Source organism: Anopheles bellator, chromosome 2 (assembly GCF_943735745.2).
Source record: "Anopheles bellator chromosome 2, idAnoBellAS_SP24_06.2, whole genome shotgun sequence".
Lineage (NCBI taxonomy): Eukaryota > Metazoa > Arthropoda > Insecta > Diptera > Culicidae > Anopheles > Anopheles bellator.
In genome coordinates this window covers 52,916,087-52,931,737 of record NC_071286.1, presented here as the reverse complement: position 1 = coordinate 52,931,737, position 15,651 = coordinate 52,916,087, and the positions used below count along the sequence as shown (strand labels likewise).

General features: G+C 49.1%; 1 protein-coding gene across 3 annotated transcripts in view; it reads left to right on the top strand.

Moving 5' to 3' along the window:
* Window positions 1-363: 363 nt before the first annotated feature.
* The window catches only part of LOC131212443 (microtubule-associated protein futsch-like), a 45,410-nt gene continuing 30,122 nt past the window's right edge, over window positions 364-15,651 (top strand). For all 3 annotated transcript variants that reach the window (XM_058206308.1, XM_058206307.1, XM_058206306.1), the window contains exons 1-2: window positions 364-393; window positions 3,026-3,370. The gene's annotated coding sequence lies outside the window, so the exon portion shown is untranslated. The remainder of the gene's footprint in view (window positions 394-3,025; window positions 3,371-15,651) is intronic.

The window sequence follows — 15,651 nt, the reverse complement described above, 5'->3', positions numbered from 1 at the left end:
AGCATACGCATGATAGTGTTGGTGCTTGCATCAGCGCGTTAGTGTGTGCGTGCGGTGCGTTTTCCTGGTAATCCGGGAGCGAGTGGGAAGCGTGAGAGTTTATACCCGGTCAAGGGAGAGTTCGTGGTGAGGATCGCCATGCTCTGCATATTCGCGCAGAGTTTCCTATGTTTGTTTTCGCGGCTGCTCTTCCAAGCTCGTTTTTTCGAACTTCTTATGCTCTTTCGCTCTCCCGCTCTCTCTGTCGCTCTCTCTCGCTCTCTGGCCCACTCGTAGTAGTGTGCGTTTCGAGGGATTCGAACGCCGCTCGCGTCGAGGAGGCTTATCTCGCACAAAGAACCCGAAGCCCATTCTGTGTTTGGTGTTCGTGCTGTACGGAAGCGTTGAATTCCCGTGAGTTGTGTTGTCCGCTGTGTGGAAAGGGAGGGTTTGACTCTGAGGGGACTGTGGCTTCACCGAACAACGAGTGATGAAATCTGTGGCGTGAATTTCGTGAATCATCCTGTGACACTGCTGTTGCGTTGAAGGAACGGTCGACGTGAGACCAAGAGTCCCTGTGAGCAGAATCCGTGCCACGGATCCCTGTGACCGGCCTGTGAATTATACTTTCATTCATTTATGTGACAAAATCAGTGTTCGCTCGGATGGTGCGTTCAATGACACACGGCGGAAGTGCAAGTGCATTAGGAAGCTGCTGTTTTTTCCCCCTATTATATATTTCACCTGTGTGGTGCTGGCAACCGATTTGTTCTCTGCGCTCTTCCTCTCTTTCTTTGTGAGGTGATTTCATATGTTTCGTGGAACACCATCCTCGATGCTTCCTCGTGATGTGGATCCACCGTTAATTAATGCTCGCGCTCATTCTCGCTGCTGGGGTCAGCTCCGAAGGTGCCGAATTTGATATTGCATTTTGGGCAAAATGGCTACGTCCGATCAGCCTCTACTCGCCGAGAGCGTTAGGCGCTGTTGCCGTCGACAAAAGGTGGTCAGTGGCTTTGAGATTGGTGCTGTTCCTCCCCTGAGGATGTGCTGTCAGGTCGAATTTTCTCCAACCGATTAAGCAACGGCCAACCCGGAGGAAGTGTTTCTTACTCCGATTTCTTTGGCTTCGGAAACGGCATCAATGTTCTCCACAGCAAAGCATATGATGAGTGGTATGTGTTGTACATCATAATCGGCAACCGACGACCTGATCAAATTGCACTGTCCACATCTGACAGATCCCTCACGGCGGAAGACGAAGTTTTCAGGTCTGTTTCGTATACGGTACGCGACAAGGCTACCTGTTTCTGCTTGGGGTAGGATTAGGGCTAGACTAGAACTCTAGTTTTACGGCCCTCTGCCCTGACTATAAACCGACCGAAGATGATCCTTCTTATCAGATCTTTGCCCCAGGGTACCAGGTATATGATCCATTACTACTCCAGATCTCGTCCAGTGGATAATGCTTTTTCAACAATTCTTCCCGGCTGCCGGGACAGCGCGGCGCAGATTCATTGTCCGGTGCTCCGTCTGTGAACGGGTCTTCAGTTGGTGAGCGAGCCTCTCTCGCTCTCGCTGTCCTACCTTGCCAACTATCCTGCTCCTGGCCTGTATCGCTGATTCCTTTTTGCTGCCCACGTTTTTTGGCGCGCCGACATCGTGTGCGTGGCCGCGCTCTCTCTGGCTCTGGCGGTGCCAGTGTGCGTATGCAGGACCAAGTCCGTACGCGCGCGTGCGTCTTCGCACTTCCTCTTCCCAGACTCTGCTGCCGGTGTATAGGAGATGAACCACGAGAGGATGAAGATATACGTACAAGTCCTCGTATGCCTTATACACACATTGGCGGAGAAGTTTCCTTCGTCCTCCGCCATGTGGTTGCCCCTGGTCGTGTGCCGCCTCCATCTGACCGGCCGGCTCTGTGCGCACCCTTTGCAAACTCATCGTGAAACGCGATGTCGCGATGGATTTCCGAGTTTAAAGGCGAATCCACAATATGAAGATGTAGGCCGTTAGGCGTTAAAGGTCTTCCTCTAAATTATATCACTATACTTCAATCAAATTGTACCGGCCACGGCACAAGTTAAATCGCCCCGTTTTGGTGCGCTCCTTGCTCGAAATCTTCGACACAGTTGGGACAAACGGGACGTCAAGCGCGCGAGAGCCTCCTAACCTCTCCTAACGAACAAAGACGTGAAGCGGAAGCGAAGACAAACACACGTCCATGGTGGTGGTGGTCGAGAGTTGCTTGAGGGGAGCAATAAAACCACTACCACACGGCACTGTTTTCGCGAACAGACCTGCAGGAAGAAGTTGCACGCCTCCCCGTCGTCCTCCTCCTCCTCTTCTTGCCTGGAGCTGGGTCGTCGCGCGTGGAGCGAAGAAGAGGAAATTCGGCATGAATCTGAAACATGTTGTGTTGGTCTCGGGGGTCCCGCTCTTGGTGGGGCCCCGTGTGGATGCGAAGCGAAAAGACACAAACCGGGCGAAGAAGAATGCCCGACGCGAATCTCGAAAGAAGAAGATCCGTTCTCCCGCGCCGCGCGCGGCGTCGTTGTCCAGGGACGCGCGAGCGAAATCAACCCGCCGGACCGGATGGCGGCGGGCTGCTCCTCCGTTCCGTTTGTCCGATCGTGGCACAAAGAAACGGCACAGCTAAACAGGAACCAGCGAGAGAGAGAGAGAGAGAGGTGGAGATCGAGAGAGGGACAGAGGGAAGTAATAAAATGTTAGTTCTATTAGACCAAGAACTTGAACCGACCTGCAGCGCGCCCTCTGAACTATAGGAGTGTTGTGTGTGTCCATGTCCGTGTATAGGTAGCGTTGTCAGTGGCGGCGGCAGTTGAACAAATAGCATAGCGTAGACACGGGGACCACCAGTATTTCCCGACGGACACCCACCCCGCCCAGGCGCAGATACCAATCCCATTATGCTGATTATTTCCTATCATTTTATTACGATTGATTTTACGTTTTTCTTCTATTAATGTGTGCGTGCGTCTGTGTTCCGTCGTGATCCGTTCTCATCATCGCGCCTCGACTGCAGCGATATTCAGAAACAGAAGTTTCCCTGTGGAGCAACCAGCTGTGAAGCGTGCTTGTGTTCTAAAGTGTCCCTGTCCGCTCGCTGCCTGCTGCAGAGTGTGATTGTTGCCACTTTCTTGCAGTGAAGTGAGAACAGTGAGAAGATTAAGATATTGAGCCGCGTGGAGCAGCGACTGGTGTGGTGTTCTACAACCTCACAACGGAGAATTTCCTGTAATTGTGGCCTTCGCGCACAAAGGAGAAGGCGCTCGATTGCAGCAAAAGAAATCAAGCCCAATTTTTTTGGTCCTTGTCGTTGGTCCCACCGACCTGCTGATAAGCCCTAGTGTGTGTGGAGTCGTGAACTGTAAGTATGAAGTTGTGAAGTAAAAAAATCTACGTTCTGGGATACGGGGAAGTTTCTTGCACAGGCCTCTATAATGCGGAAACTTTTTCAGCCGGCCAAAGGGGGGGGGGACGTCCACAACTGTCAGTTCCTTTCCGATCGGCGGCGGCGCGTCTCTAAAACCACACACGTCAAGTTGCGATGTGGTCAACCGTGGAGAAAAGGAAGTTTTCGGCGAAAAGCCCGGCCACAAACTTGCCTGTGGTGCCGTGTGTCCGCTCTTGGTTAGGCTTAAGATTCCCTTTTTGTTGCAGATTGCGCCCCAAGCGAAAGTTTGTGGTTGTCGGGGTCTGTCCAAGGGGGGGGTGTGATCATTGGCTTGTCAGTTAGCATATAATAAGAATGGGATTTCTTGTCCGTGGAAGAATGGGATTTCTTGTCCGTGGAAGAATGGGATTTCTTGTCTTCAGGATTTTCGATAAAACTATGTATGATTTGTATGGCGGCGGCCATGTCACATCTGCCTACCCGAACTCAACACGGGAAAGAACTGAATGTGGGGAGCATGTCGTCATAGCTTTCCGGAACTTTCTTGGACGATAAGAGTCCAAGGTGTAACCGGGCCCACCCAGGGTGAGATATAGAGAAGAGTCGCATAGATACCACGTTGGTTATCTGATAAACTGTTAGGCGTGGGAGAGTGCGCGTTGCACTTTTTGAGCCGAAATAAACGCGAACCCGGAAACCCCAGGTCCCCGGGAAAGATGATAATCCTTTTCTCGAAAATAATGACACGCTGTTGGAGCTTGTGGGCGCGGCGCAAGCGTATCATCTTTCGTGGACGGGCTGGCATGTCTCCTCTGGCTGTGGCCCTGTTTCCTGTTCTCCTCCGGCACACACAGCATGCTATCAAAATGATGACTTCACACAAAAAACAAGCGAAACACACTCCGAGCCTGGATCGCGGTCCTCAACGAGGGTGTCTTCCTGCGCTGCGCGCACTGTCCATCAGTAGTGCCTGTCAACGGGCACGGCACGCAACGTTTGACATTTGAAGCCTTTTTCATTTTCACCGTGTTCTGACTCCGACCCCAGGCCTGGTGGTAATTATAAGTCTTGCGAAATCGGGTTAACTCAACGACGTGTCCCGTCCGGTTGGGGAATGAAATGCAAAGTTTCAGCATAAAATTGCTTTGTGGTGATATGTTGGCTCGCGTTGTGGGGCCGGTGTGATTGCCGCTGCTGCTGCTGCTGAGAGTATGTTTTGTTTATATTTCTACAGCGCGCGCAGCACGCAAATTTCAACGTCTTCGTCGTGGATTGCTGCTGGCATTGAGTTTTTGCGGGCCCGGACGAGGAACCCACCACAACCCATCAACGCCAACATTAGATTCAATTAAAGTTTCTTTGTTGAGGGGGATTATTGCGATCAAAAACACCCACCAAAGGGGTGGCGATCCGACCGCCCACCCGCCGCTGCTATTGGAATCATATTTTCGTTCGACATTGTTTACCACCGACAAATGTTCGCGTTCCGCTAGAAGAAAGCAACAAATGGGGGGGTCCGAAACACGCGGTTTCGTTTCATTGCTCAGGCACTTTTTTTTTTTCGCTGGTCCAAACTCTAAGCAAGCATTAAGGGGTCGGCGCCGGCGGCGCCCAACTACACACATATTTGAGGTATTCGAGGCCGCGTCTTCCATTCCCGATCGTCATCCAGCAGGAGGAGGGAGGGTGGTAAGCGGTCGAGAGAAGATGGGTAAACAAATGAATCATCCGACAGTTGTGAAACTGCAGGCGACGATGAGGCGGTTACAATAGAAGAAGGGTGTAGCTGGAAGAAACGCTCGCCACACACTCGTTGTGTCTCTTCGAGAGGAGATGATGAGTTGCGCTGCTACTCTCTCCTTTTCTCTCTCTAGGGGCCATGGGAAATTCCAGTGAAGTGCAGTGCGTCGGTGTACTTGCTTTGATACCACCACCACTACCACCAGGCGTTGGATGGTGAAAGTAAGATTGGTTTGGTTAATTATCGGCAAATGGATGTACGCACAACTTGGATACGATTCGACAAGCATGATGTAGCGGCCGTGCTGAACTGGATGTCTTACACGAGAAGATATCCTAAACCGTTGTAAGAGAGTTTGACTGTCATTCCAGAAAAAGTGCAATTTCATACCCTTTGGTAACGCTCAGGTACAGTTCCTCAGAGTTCAAGTCTAGGAATGCAAAGTTGAAGCCGTTTGTCAGGTCAGGTAATCGTGGCTTTTTTATTCAAAGTTAAATTTATTGATCAACGTAATCGCCTTCAAGAGCAACACAATCATTCCAGCGCTGCTCTCATATTTCAATACCACTTTTGTACCAATCTAGCCCCTCATAATAGGCCTCAGTTTCAGCTCTTCATTCGAGCGATATTTATTACCGGTAAGGAGTTTTGGAAATTTGCGAACGGCCAGTACTCGCTGGGAGTCACATCTGGCGAATAAGTTGTGGATTTGAAAGCAATTGCAATGTACTTTTCGCACCATGATGAAGCAATTGGAGTTGGGATGACATCCCAAGCCGTTACTCATAAGGGTAACAGTAAAATAGTTGTACTGTCAATCCTGAAAGGATTCAATTTTATACCCCTGTGGCGTAGCACGCTCAGGTCCAGTTCGGGAAAGGCAAAGTCGAAGCCGTTTCGCAGGTACCTCCTGACTTGTTGCAGTGCCCGCTAGATTAGTTTTTTATGTTCCGTTACGTCCCATAAAAAGGGACATCTTTCTCTGGCACTCTGGTCTTGTACTTCATCTACGCTGGGCGTATTAATGAGGGCGCTATCCGGTAATGCCTCTGCTGGTTGTAGAACCGGCTTGAATCCAACAGAACACACCCCGTTTGATCCATGTTATCGGATGTTGCTGCTACCGCGCGCTGTGTTATGGGGCCATCCATTCGTTTGGCTGTTCAGGCCAGGCCCTCCACGAGTCCCGTCCTTCGATATAAGCTTCCTCTCCGACACTGCGGTGCGCGGCTGTAATTGAAGTCCAATCACGCCCTGCTTTATAGAGATATTGGTTTATGTGCCTTTCGCCGCTGGGCGGACAACATCTCACCAACGAATAGATCGGGAACCCCAGCACGCTGAAGAAGCAAATGGGAGTAGTTAGAACTCTACTACCACCTCTCTACGCCCGGTTCGTTGGTTCACGCTTCCCGCCAATTACACGCTTCTTGAGCCATCCGCCGGTCCCCCGGGGCCGGGCTTTGACTTAAAAGATTCATCTTTCGCACCACCGATCGGGCCGGGATGACTCCGGTCTCGGTAATGTTGCACATTTTTGCCACACGTTATTAACCTTTGCCTGCCGCGCAGAGTGTGTTGGCCCTGGCTAGCGATCGCGATGCAACCTCTTCTTTCTTTTGCGTGGGAAGAAATCGGTGTTTCAGCAGTTGGCTCTCCTGCTGGCGGCGGCAAACACAAGTGGGGTGGTTCCTTACCGTTGGTGGCGCTCGGCAGACGCGCGATGGAACGATAAGCGAGCAGCTTAACACCCCGAGTCCCCGAGAAACGGGGTAGATAAGAGGATGGTCGGTGGTGGCGACGGTGTGCTACTTGGCATTATTATTGCTGGGAAGGCCTCTTTAGCCTGAGGGAGACTTACAGATAAGTCCCCTTCTTCGGTGAACCATCATCATCATCGTCATGCGGTAGGTTGCGCTGTGCCGTGCACCACTACTTAATTCAATTGTGCCGGATGAAGAGCACTTTTAAAGCCCGAGGAGCGGCGCTACCTCTTGGCGGCTCCCTGGCTGGCTACTGGTCTGGGTTGCGTAGGTCGTAAGTTGTTTAACTGAACTGCCGCTGGCCAAAACGGATGGGAACTAAGATCTGCCACGAACCCTCCTTTTCCTAAGTAGAGCTAATACAGTTCAAACTTGAAGGAGGTGATAATTGCTGCATGTGTAAGCAGATGAAATTGGTTGCCACCTACGGTCAGTCAGGTTGATGATGCAGTTCACAGCTTGCGTCGAAGCTTTCGATGGTGCCAGCTGCCAGTCATCGGTTCGAGTCCCGTTATTGGGGAGCTTCTTCCTTCGAGATAGACTTTAGAGACACTTTAGAGTGAAGGTGTCTGTTGTACTGTGCTTAGCCGGGTGTGTCTGGTTTGAGCTTGAGCCAATAAACCTTAGCACGCGTCTTGTTGGACCAGGCCCGTCAACGCGCTCTGTGATGACACATTGCCGGCGAAGAATCCGACACCAAACAAAGGATCGAGTGTAACGACGATGTCAAGGCTTTTTCGCGTACACCAGGCATCCCTTGGACACGAGGTACACACCTGCCTTCTACTACTGCTCTCTCTCTCTCTCTCTTCTCGGCAGCGCGTCGATCAACGCAATTCTTCGCTCTGACACTGCTGACAGAGGCGCCGCCGTGTCAGAGGATCCTGGCCTCTTCAATGGTCTGCGACACCGGCGTCGCCGATTTGCATACCGATCGTATTACGAACGGAACGTCGTCGTGTTGGGTTGGGTTGGGTTGGGGGGAGGGTTTTCAATGTCAACCACTGGGCGTCGACCACAGCGCCATGCTAGAGGGACCTCATCCGGCCGGCACGGGCTTGGAATGACAATCGCGCGTGCTGCGCTTGGCGGCGACGACAATGGGGCCTTTAGGATCGATGACAATGATCATCATCATGGGCAGATGATTTTCTGTCATAAAGCCGTCCGATGTACGCGCGCGGGGTCCAATGGCGTGTTTGGTTTGCGAAAAAGTATCTCCTATAGCGAGGTGTGCGCTGGACTCTTGGATTCAGTCGAGTAGAGTCGACGTGTGACGCGCAGTAACGCGTGTTTTGAAGTTTCCAAATGCGTAGATGATAACATGCCCAGCACACCATAGCGGCGGAGATCGAACATTCGAAGGTCTCTCACTCGTTCGATTGGCATCCGCGCGCCGTTGTTTTTTGAAGTGGAGCGAGCTCTCTGTGACGTGCTGAGTTAGTAACCTCGCCGAACGTCGCACACGGAAAAATCAACATCAAATTATTCATGGAATGGAATGTGGTCTCCCTATATAGTGTGGCGGCGCAGATTCGAGGTGTCGGAATGTGGCCGGCACTACTCAGCCGATTATGATGATAGCGAAAGTGTCTGACAGAGGTGTTTGGATTTTTCCACAAACGTACTCCCTTTTGTATCTTCCCCTAACCTGTTGCGCAGTTTTTTGGGTTATGTGTCGTGTCCTCCATGGCACTCTGGGGGTCCATGGATGGCGGGCTGGCTGGGTTGCTACTTTAAAACCAGAGTTTATCCTAGTGCTTCTCACTACTAACCTCTCTCGGCGCAGTACGAAGGTCGCCTATGTTTTTTTTGTTGTTTAACCAAGAAAAACAGCCTTTAGTTTGTTGGGACCGCGCCGCAGCACCACCTCACACCACATGAATGGACCCCGGCACCACTAGTAGAGCCTCTATGTTTGCCTCGCTGATAAGCGGACACAACAAATTCCGGCCCGGACCAGCCAGGGTACTGCTGCATCGCGAGCCCCGGAAACCTTTAATCTCTGGTTTGGTCGGTTCAAAAAGTTTTAGTTACCGCGGGGTTTTACGTGACACATTGCAAAATAACAATAAGGGACTTTTTTGGGGGTTTTTCTTTGTAACGTTTGTTTTCCTTAAGTTTGATTTGAACGCGCGTGGAGTTATGTTCATAAACGCAGTCTCCAGTAGCAGTCGAGCGATTGGAAGTCACTTTGGCTGATCGTCCTAATTGCATTCGGTCAAATAAAATGTAGACTGTAAAGTATTTTTTGAAGCATTTAAAATCCAGAAAAGATGGTAACTCCTTATCATTGTAAATTTTGTTTTACCATAATTTATTAAACAAAACCGCAACATACTGTTGACGGAATTTAGTCTCATACTCTATTTCAATTCTTTTTAAGACATCAACAGAAAGAATTCAACATTTTATTCTTTCATCAAATGTCAATGTAATCTCTGAATACTTTCACAAAACAGCGAGAGAATGTTATTTTAAAGCACTACTCTCGACGCGATGTACGTGGGTTACAATTTAGGTCAAAAAGCTGTGCTCTCTCTGGTCTTCCCATTCTGATCATCATCAACATTCGTTGAGCTGTCTCCTTCTCTTTCTCTCTGCCCTGCCGACGTGGTGTGCTTGTGTTTTACGTGCCGTTCAATTTTATCTGGTTAGAGGCATCTTCCTTTGACTTCCGGTTTGCTCGGGTTTAGCTCGATTAAATCATCTTTTCCGGTACAGTTATCTTCCATCTCGCTTTTTCTTTCGACACCCACCAGATTGTTCCTATTTTCCATCCATTTTCCTTCCCATCAGCGCGGGGTATGTGTGTTCAGGGGGTTTCAGGGCTCGAATGTTTGAATATTGTTTTTTAATGGATATTTCAAGCGAAAATGGTGCAGGTGTTTCCAGTAGCCGTCGTTACTGGTTTGGTGGAGGAGAGTACACACAGCGTGCGGTCGTCAGGTTTATTGGTGGGTTCCACACGTATCCACGACCCCCACGGGCTTTCTCGACCCCCCGATGTTGTGGATGCCCTGAAAACACCCTGTTGATTATTTACGTGGATTTAAAATTAACCCACGTGGTGTGATTGTTGGTGGGGTGCTGGCGCCAGTATTTGCGGCCGCCCTTTTCCCGCCACCTCGACGAGGAGAAAATGACTTTTTACTACTCCCTGAAAGAGTTTTTAATTTCGCCGTAGTCCATTTAGTATCGTAAATCTACCGTTTGTGCGATCCCGACTCCTCCCGCGGGTTACCTTTTTCCGATGAGGTGCGCGCCATGTGGTTCACCCATTTACGGAGAGCCCCCCATCTCAAGCCCTACTTCTTTGCCGATGGTTCGGACGTCAATATTTTTGTGACCCCCCGGGAAACACGGTCACGGCGAAGCTTTTTTGGGGAGGCTGAAAATACATAATTTTCCTACAGGGCACCAGGAAAATCTCGCGAGGCTTATTCGCTTGCCTGTGTCCACTTTAATAAATATTCTCAGCCGTGTTTGGAAAGGCAGGCAGGAAAGGCCTGTCGTTGGAATGAAATTTTGAAGTTTTCATAATAAAAAGAAAATAATTCTTGATGAGATCTTCTCCTGCGGGCCCCAGTCCGGTGGAGAAACTTCCGCCAAAAGACCATTAATCATCGTGTTGCGGTAATAAGATTTGCGAAATCAAAAATATTTTTGACAGTTTTCCTTTTCTAGAGCTGCTGCTGGGAAATTGCTGCGCCTAAGCTTAGTCGACAAAGGTCTTGTCCGGGGAACGCGTCGGCGGACGTGCAAAAGTATCCAAGAAATTTCTTTTGTCCTCTTTCTCTTCAGGGAGTTTCCCTTTCTTATCTTAATCTGGAAGGAAATTACTATCGGGGATGGCCTTCAAGTAGCTCTAGCCCTGGGCGAGCTTTAGTCGAGGTCCAGAGAAGAAGTGTCTATAAGAGAATCTTCAACCATCAGAGGAGGACACCCACGGACCCCCGTGTCGCTTTCCAACTTCTTAACCCGATAAGCGATGGCTTTTGTGCTGGAGCAAGTACGCTTTCTCAAGACACACGCTACGCAGAACCAGAGTTTCTGGACCAATCTCCAGGGGAAGTCGGTCGTCGGTCGAGTATATTGGACACCGAAATTGGTTTATCGGGCGGCCTCACGTGGGCGGTCCAGTTTTATTCTGTGGGCAGTCGAGCAGTTGTTTGCAACTTGCGCGGGGACACTAACCATCGGACATACATTACGTGTCCCATTTCCGATCACACATGATTGTGTGCTCGTTACCATCCGATGGTGGCAGCTGCGTGTGGAGGGCGCATACTTTCATCGTCAACTCCTGTGGACCTAGAGCTCTGTGGCTGGCTGCGTCCATGGCTACAAGAGCCGCCAGTAAGTCTACGCTTGTAGGCGGCTGTCGCCACGATAATTTATGGAGGTAGCTCTCCTCGTGATGATGAATTTTCGGGTTGGCCCGACGAGAAGCCCCCGGTGTTTGTCACATCCGTTGGGGCTGGGAGAAACCATTTTGTCATTACCACACCCTCCCGGCCATCTCTCGATCCCCTCGGCACACGGGACACGGGACACGGAACCTTCTTACCTTCTCCTTATCATCTTATTGTTTCGTTCGGTTACGTCGGCGGCCCCCTGTTCCGGTACACGTTTTATTAAAACCATCTTCGCAACAGTTACTTTTTTCATTCACTTTCGCGACTTGGCTTCGCTTCTGGGGTGTGTGTGTCGACCACGGTGTGGCATTTTTTTCTCGTCCATTTCCGTCAGGGTGACATTTATAAATAAAACATCAAATTTCAGGGCCATCAGTTGGTCAACCCTTTTGAGGTGCCGGGAACAACGTGCGTCGCGACCCCAGTTGGCACATCTTCTCCACAACCTTATGGTTTGATGAAACGACTTTTTTACAGTATCGCTTTAGTTAATACGGTATTATGGGATGTGCACCTTCAAGAACCGATGAACCGATAATCTTGGGCTGCTTTTTTCCGTGTCGAAAGGGTTAAATCCATTTCAAACCCCCTTTCCAACGCGCTCTTCGACGAAGCCAATGATGAAAAGGGGTTGTTTCCGATAGAAGAGGTTAGATCCGATAAAAAGAGGGAATGTTCTCTCTCAATGCTAACCCGAAATTAACCATCCACCACCATTTTTTTCAATTCTTCGGTTCATGTTTTGGATAAAGCGTCTCGTTGGGCGTCGTTCTCTCCCTTTTTTACAGCCGCCCGGGTCAAGTGATTATTTGTCAATGACTACATTGAACTTGTCAGCGCATATCCGTCCGTCCCTTCCCATCGCCAAGCGGGAGCGGGGTTTCAACGCCGAAGAGGATCGATAATGTTCTTAACTTGGACGGGCGGCGGCCAAGACAAATTGGGAAAACCGGAAACGCATTTGTATTTGGGACGCGCGGTGATCGAAATGGCTCCTCCGGGAGAGGGTTTTCGTGCCGCTGATGGCTTGTCACAAAGATTAATTGATTCGGTTCGTTGAGTCAGGCGAGTAAAGTTAAAGCGTATACGGTGCGAAGTTCGTAAGTTAGTTCTCTGAGTCAATAGTGGCTTCCGTTGTCGTATAGATCGTGAATACAATCATCTCTCTTGTCTCACTTGTGATGGGCTTGGAAGATTCCTATGTACTGTGGAGCAAGGACTACAACGAAGCCAATGCCTTCTATAAAATGTTTAGGAAGTTGTCAAATCATCTCGGCTGGGATGTCAGTCACCATCTCTCTACGCCATCCACGTAATAATATCTTAAACCAATCGGTGTGACACGCTAATGCTTTTTAGAATATCGGCTTTCAGTCATTCTCTAATGTCAGACTCGGTTCGTGATGTCCCTTCTTGAGGGAACACTTTCTCCTTCTTATCTTCGAATTAGCCTGTTGGGGGTTTGAAGTAGAGCGCATTCCTCTGCACGATAAGCTAATGATGCCCCGGAACACCGTGATAATAGCAGAAGCTCTTCTAGAAATGATGGACCCCCCTCTTCGGAATGACATTTGAGGGAGCTCATCAATTCGCGCCCGCAGTGCATTACTGGTGACGCGCCTGTGGTTATCTGTTTCGCGTTGTCTCTCTAGGTGGGAGTTCCCCACGGGCCGGTTTTCATTTCTTTCTCAGTTCCTTCCTTCAGTGTTCGACAAACGGATGTTGCGTTACTGAAATATTAATTTCTTTTCGTAGCCATTTCCTTATGCGCTCTGGCCAATGGGCAACGACAGCATCGTGCGGTCTTCAGGTCTTTCATATTTCGTAGCCGGGGAACCGTGTTCCTGGACGCAATAAGAATGAAGTTATAACTCATCCCCACTCATGCGAGCAATCGTCTCCAGTAGTTCCCTGGGCTGCGTTTGATGCTCAGCTTTATTTCTGATCATGTTCGTCTGTTTCAGTGGCTGACAAATATTGGTGTTCGATATTTGATATTCATCGAACGTATTCTCGAATCTTCGCCTAGTTTTCCTTCTTGTTGAGAGTGGCGAGCCGGACGTTCGTTATACGTGCTTCGCAGTGGTTCCACGTAGGCGTTTGATGTGAACTAAGATGAGGTTGTTGATGGTTCAATGATTGGGCTTTTTAGGGGAGGTTTGATTGTTAGACTCAAGAGGGCCTTTTGACAAGCAATAGAAAAACTGTTCAGTTCGTCACATTAGTGTTAACACATTTCTTTATTCAGCTCGTAAATCTTCACTCATCACGAAAATTAATTTAAATTTTTCTCTATTTTTCAGGTAAGTTGCAACTTGATGGATGCTTAACCGATAACCGACCAATAGACAGGTTTGCGAAATGAACACTAATATCGAATCTATTAAAATATAAAACCAATAAATAATCAATCATTTTTGGACATGCTGTAACCAACCCGAAAGGGTGTTTTTTTTAACGGGGTACATTAGCATGGTGTCGTTGTACGAAGGATTGTCCAATAATTACCGAGCATTATTAATCACACAATTTGCGTCGCGCGAGCAGTTTTGTGCAAAAGTTCAAAAATTTCTTAATTAGCAAAACCCACGAACCAAGATAAGGTTTTGCGCTTGTTTTATGTGCCCTCTCTGGGGATTGTTTGCCTTCGGGGAGCATCTTCGAGATAACAGTTGCTGCACCGCTTTATTAAGATGGCTGCTGCTAGTTGGCTTATCGGGAATTTTTGCAATGTATGTTCGCCCTTTTTTTTTAGGTGTAAATATTTTCTTTTTCCGTTCAGCAATTTTCCTACATCCACTTTCTTCGTTGTGACAATATTTGTGTTCTACCGTGCTATGGTTATTATCAAAACTTGTCCATAACGTGCACGAATACCGTCTGTGGATTAGTCACTTCTATGCCGAGTAAGGCGCGAGCCCTAATCAAAAACTCGTGCTGTGGGCCAATTTGCACGGCACCAAATCGTGACGTCTACGTAATTAGATAAGCAGACTTGGTTTCTTCGTGACGGCTTCGTGTTTTGGTGGGGATTGTGTTTACTCTCCCATTTGATGTGCGGTGCCAAACAATTACAATTTATTACAAGCCACAGCAGCTCGGGTCCTGTGGAGATATGGTGTACAGTATAGATGTTGTGCGCAGTGTATTTTCGCAGAATCTTCACAAGTTGGTTTTGTGTGCGGCGTAACTTTAGTGTTCTTGGAATCAAAGAAGTCGTCCACTAGTATTTCTCGACTCTAGAGAGGAGGAGGGAGCACAGTGATGTTGGTCACGTGTAAACACGCCATTCCTCTGCGTATTAAACGGCTAGCGGCGGTTGTAGCTTTTGGCCTGTCCAACGAGACCCTGTGAGAAGTGTTTATTAGAAGCACAGCAATTGATTGGTTTCTCCTTCTAAGGTGTTGCTCAAATTAGTTGCTGATAAGAGGCCCAGCAGCCCCGCCGGGGCGAGTAATGAAACGCCACATTGATTGAGGCAGGCTTCTCACTGCGCAAATTAGAGTTAGGTCGGGCGGACTCCTGAGCGCGAACTTCGAAGGGTTCTGTGAAGTTACACATCAACTCGCGGCGGCGAATATTAGTCTTTTAAGCGGCACTGGGGACAATCTGCCGAGAACTGGAAGAGAGGGGCATGATGTGTGTGCACGTTACCGTAACTATTGGTGCCACACGATCTCCAGCCCGGAGTTATATGGGGGTCCATCATTTTATTGCCATCATCATCGCAGTGGAGCCTCGCGAATGGAGATCCGCGCGGCAAGTTGAGTCGCTGGCTTGAAATTCCTGTTTCGGTAATGTTTAACCAAATTTGCATACTAATCGCATTTCGTCGAGTGCGTCATCACCATCGACGAGTACAGTTTTCCATTTCGCGTTTATCATTGGGCTTTTTTTTGTATTGGGCCTTTGGGCCGGTGGTGGCCTTTTTTGCATTGGATTGACAGGCGTCGTATCCACGCTCGCTACGCCCGTTGAGTGGTGACAGCAGAGAAGCGTCCGAAGCGAGCTCTCTCTCTGTCGTAAGGTTTTCTCTTCCCGTACCGGAAGTATTAAATCGCCACACGTTTCGCGTCGAAGCTTCTTCCGGGAGACAGCCGACGACCAAGGGGGAGTACAAAGTGACCATTTTTAGGCGGCTTTTTACACCCTGCCGGGGATTTTGAATAGGCTTTTTGTTTCACCTTTGTTTTTTAGTATGCGACACACAATTTATTTGGTCAATCGTCGTCGTATGTCACCACACCCGTTGAATGTGTGCGGCTACACACGTAGGTAAATAATTAAATGTGGAACGACGGCGCATGTTATGGCGGGGCGACAAGGATGGTG